The sequence below is a fragment of the Austrofundulus limnaeus genome, unplaced genomic scaffold (assembly GCF_001266775.1).
Source record: "Austrofundulus limnaeus strain Quisiro unplaced genomic scaffold, Austrofundulus_limnaeus-1.0 Scaffold7, whole genome shotgun sequence".
NCBI classification, from domain to species: Eukaryota; Metazoa; Chordata; class Actinopteri; order Cyprinodontiformes; family Rivulidae; genus Austrofundulus; species Austrofundulus limnaeus.
The window spans coordinates 3,076,787-3,081,800 of NW_013952409.1; the positions used below are offsets into that span (position 1 = coordinate 3,076,787).

Consider the following 5,014-nt stretch of genomic DNA (forward strand, 5'->3'; position numbering starts at 1 on the left):
TACCAGGGCCTCAGAGAGGAACTGGAAAAGACCTGGAAGGTGAAGACCACAGTGGTGCCTGTGGTCATCGGGGCCATCTGAAAAAGCTCCAAACTGGAGCAGTGGCTAAAACAGATCCCAGGAACAACATCAGACATCTCAGTCCAGAAATGTGCAGTTCTAGGCACAGCTAAGATACTGCGCAGAACCCTCAAGCTCCCAGGCCTCTGGTAGAGGACCCGAGCTCAGAGGATGAAAGAGACCACCCGCGGAGGGTGAGAAGGGAATTTGTTTATATATATTAGCATTCCTTCCATGAAAACCAAACGTAATGTGTTCATAACTTAATGAAAAATCAATGTCAATATTACAAATGATAAAATCTTTACAATAAAGACTGATTGTTTCTGGGTGCTCTTTGCAAAATTTACAGTTGGARTYGATTGTTTTWATATATTTCTTCATGAACTGATTAGTAGGATATATTCTGTGTTTAAAGGAGTTTAAAGGAGACATATTTCATTTTATTTATCAACAGTTCCTGATGAAATGTCCACACATTTTCCCCCTGTGAATCAGGGACAAAGTTCTTCCAGCAGAACACAGCAGCTGAGGGAACAGAAATAAGATCATGCAGAAACAGGGCACGGATAATTGTGTTGTTCCTGGGCCTGCAGGTTGAGGGAAAGCAAGCTTTACCAACAGTGSTGTCAGTTACATTCAACAAGGATTTCTCTTCATCAAAAACACTGTTTCTAAAGAGTCCACATATTTCATTAGTAACAGCATCAAACACAATATTATATAGGAGTTACAGCAAGGTTAAACTTGAGCTTTTAGTAGTAAACACGACACAAGCATGTGTGTAAACGTGTGACCATCAGGGGGCGCCAAAGTGCAACTTGAAAAACTACARTCATCCCAAATATCTTTATGCTTTGAATGTCTCACCTGAATTTAAAATAGGATCAAAATAAAGGTAATTCAAATAATAAAAAAACATAATTATCCGCAATTTAGAAGTGAGCATGAAGTAAAAAAAGATTAAATAAAAGCAAGAATAAGTGAAAAGAACACAATGTTCTTTTAAATGATGAATGAAACAAACTTTGCAGTCTGTTTTTTACTGCCAGATTTAAACATAACACGTAAAGATGTCATAGTAAATATTTTAAAATATAATACTCATATAGGGCCAGCTCGTGTTGTAAGCCTTCCTAATAAATGGCTTGTTAGCAGTGTGTATTCCATAACGCGCTCTCACACAACTGGCCTCGGCATTCCGTCCTTCTCCCTCACTCATTGGTCGACTCCCGCGTCAATCATATGCCCCCTGCCTAAGCTCGTGTCTGATTGGCTGGAGGAACACCTACGAAGGTGGCGCAGACGCGATTGGCTGAAAAACTAGGTTAGTGGTCCGACAGTCCTGACGGTGGCGAGAAACTGGGTCACCGATTGAAAACCGTTTATGTCACAGCTCTGTGTGTTGCTCTTACATATGACCAGCGGCTTTCAATGGGCAGACGGATTCTATAGCGTATTTCTGTAAGTATAACCCGAGAACGACTTCGTGGTTGTGGGTTAGTGAAGCTAGCCTCGGGGGGTTGCCGGGTTCTCATCCATGATGGGTGATGTTTGTGGGTATTTTCCCAGCGCTAAGTGGTTTTTGTGGAGCAGGAGGAGGAACGCTAGCTCGCCAAGTCTTGACAGTTCGCGTTCCGTAAGCTAACTACTGAATGCTAATATTAGCGAATTCGCTGTTGTGGGTGGAAGGTGGAAACAACGCCTGGCCAGGCTCTGTCTGTCGGTGTAGCTTTGACTGCTGGCGGGGATTACCGGGGGCTCGAAACGAGGCTCCGGCTCAGGCGAGTGCCGCCCCGTGTGGGGCTCGATGTGACCGAACGCTCCGGTGCTAACACGGGCTAGCGATGTAAACAGGCCCTGGGTTTCTGGAACTCCGGTTCTTCGAAAGCATCCACCCTGCTGGGGTAACTTCTGAGCTCTCCACKTATTTCTGGTTTTAAGTTGTATCTGAGACGTATGTGGGGCTGAGGGTTTAAAACATCCTGACACTGACTGGAGTCGTGTGGTGGTTGTCCAAAGATCATCACGCTCTAAAATTATGTTTTGGTTTGATTTTTCACGCTTCAGGCGTAAAGCCTTGGAATGCACATTTGGGCTGGGATTCCCAAAGTTGGGTTAAACACCATCATTTTTTAATAGTCATTTATAATCTCTTTAGGATGTTTTTCTTTATCAATCTGGATTATACTCAGGGCTATTCAACTAAATTATTGGGGCCACARTTACTGCAAAACAGCTCAATGACCGAATGACTTGTTACCTTTGAAATAGTTTATTTTACTGCATTTAACCATGGATACAACATACTATAAGAGTAGTGGTAATTAAACAATTCCAAAAACAAAAAGAACACATTATGCCTCTTAACACTAGGGGTGTAAGAAAATATCGATTCACTGAAATATCGCGATATTTCATTTCCCGATACTGTATTGATATTCTAAAGCCCTGTACCGATTTTTTATTAAAGTTGTAAAATGTCAACTTTCTTGCCAGCCGTTCATTTTTATGTTGTAGTTCAGCCTCTGACCACTAGTTGGCAGCAGTGAGCCAGCCATTTGGCTCCTCTACCTCTTGAGCGCCAGAGAGTAAGGGTAGCATTAGCATTGTAAGTAAACATTAGCCTTTTTTTCAGTAACAGGTTTTTATTTAAAAGAATTTTTGGACAAAAAATCGCAACATATTGCCTTGCTTACAGTATTGCAATATATCGGGATATATCGTATCGTGACCCCTCTGTTATGAYATGTATCGTATCGCCAAATTCTTGCCAATACACAGGCCTACTTAACACATACCTGATTTTGACACCTCTGACTCGCCAAATTTTTTCACTTTCATAGTTTTATCTTCGACTGCTTGCAATTTTACCTGTCTTTGAGTTTTCATAGAAATGTTTTTTTAACCAGCTTCTACTCAAGATTCTGTAGATACAAAGCATGTTTATGTTTAAAAGAACTTAATTAAAGTAGAAAACTGGGGGTTTGGTCTTAAGAGATGAATGAACCTGAAGAAATTTATAGTTATTACAGATTAGTACTGATGTTAAAAGCACAACACTATATTTTTAAGTTTTCCTTTTTATAATGGTTAATCTATTATGTGTTTATTGATATAGATTAGTTACATGTCCGAAATATCTATAACAACACATATTTATCCGTTATGAGAACAATAGGTGAGAATTGTGTATGAATGCCTGTGATTCAGCCGTAGGTCAGTAGGGGGCGAACGCGGACATTGAAGACTCTGTATAAATGGATCAACTTCCTGGTTTGCCGGCAGTGTGTGGTTTCCTGTCAGCTCCGAATGGCAATAAACCCCACTCCAGAATTTTGGTTTTGTATGGTTTTATTTCATCTAACAATCATATTATTTAACATTGGTGGTTTTCTAATGACTTCAGTCTTTGAAAATGAATATTTCTTACAAACCAATTGGCGGGCCRAACTTTKGTCACTCRCGGCCCGRATGTGGCCCGCTGACCACCAGTTGAATAGCCCTGCTCYACACAATAAACCCTGACCGGGCTTTTGTTTTGATAAGAGTTTTTGGTGAGCAAAAGTGATTCGTGATTTCAGTTGAATGAGCTTTGAAAATAACTTTCGTGATGTCAGACTTTTTGTATCTGGGTTAAAGAACAGAAAAATTTATATCAATTTAGAAATCAGAGTTTTTGGATAGTTGAAAAATAACCACGCATTAATGGTTACCATGAAGCTTTTTGCAAATGTTCTTTAAATGTCCAGAAATGTTATACAATAATAATACTTTTTTTTTTGTGAATAGCTACTACTGCTCTGCACCAGCTGAGTCAGCACTGAGAGGCACATTACTTTTTATATTTTCACTCTCTAATCAGCTTTAATCTGAACATTCTGCCTCTGTTGTGGTTCCATCAGCAGTTTATGAATTAACCAATTCGTGACATGAAAACTGGTTGAATTTCAAACTCGGTTTCCAGACGAGCTGCACACAACAAATGTGCTTGTCATTATTGATAATGCTGCCACAGAAGCATTGTGAAAACAGGAATTTGTTGTGACAACTCCGCAACGCTGTTGATTGTAAAGATAATTGATTTGCACAAAGAAAAACAAAGCGTTCATGATTTAAAAAGAAGAAGAAGAAAAAGTAGGCCAGAAGTTGGTGAGATGGGTAAACATGAAGGAAACTGTTAGGGGAAATGCGGTTAGCGTGTCTGATGTGTAATTATGGGAGTTATCTCAACTTGTAAAATTTGTTGAGTCATGCTTAGAGTTCAATGGAATGCACTTGTTTGGGCTTGACCCATTCAATCCACTTGGAGTTATCCACACCTTTTGATAACTGCATTAGTAGATTGTGTTGTACTGTATTACTGTGTAAAGTGTTTTATAATGACCTAAAATACTATAAATTTATTTTTGATGAATTAGATACAAGTGTAAGGGTTTGTGTGAAACAAATAGACTGAGCTAAATTAAGTTAAAGGTTTATTAAAGCTGACTTTAGTTTTCGATGCGCAACAGAAAAGGACCAGTTATTTTCTTATTTTTTGCTAAAATAAAGGCAGGTTTGTCTGTACTTTACATTTCCAACACCGTATCTAAACATTACTAAAACTTGCCTACATGGTGGTGAGTTATGAGAAGAGAGAAAACTGTTTTTTTTTTTTTTACACTAAAGCAAAATATGCTAATTAATTAGTTTTGTTGTTGGGGGTTGTTGGTGTTTTTTTTTAACCCAATGTCGAGCCAAGCAAGCAATTTCTCTTTTTGTTTTCTGTCTGCTGTCTGTAGCTTCACAATTTCTTCCCAGACTGGAGTGTTTTATCTGCAATCTCATTTATCAACGTTTTAAACTATCCATTTAACCTTAAGTACAGCGGGTAAAATAAGTATTGAACACGTCACCATTTTTCTCAGTAAATATATTACTAGAGGTGCTAATGACATGAAATTTTCACCAG

The 5,014-nt window shown here is 38.9% G+C and overlaps 1 protein-coding gene across 1 annotated transcript in view; it reads left to right on the plus strand.

The window, feature by feature from the left end:
* Nucleotides 1-1,381: 1,381 nt before the first annotated feature.
* Nucleotides 1,382-5,014, plus strand: part of bmal1a (basic helix-loop-helix ARNT like 1a) — a gene marked incomplete at its 3' end in the record, with an annotated part of 32,293 nt that continues 28,660 nt past the window's right edge. The window contains 1 exon segment of the mRNA XM_014033123.1: nt 1,382-1,524.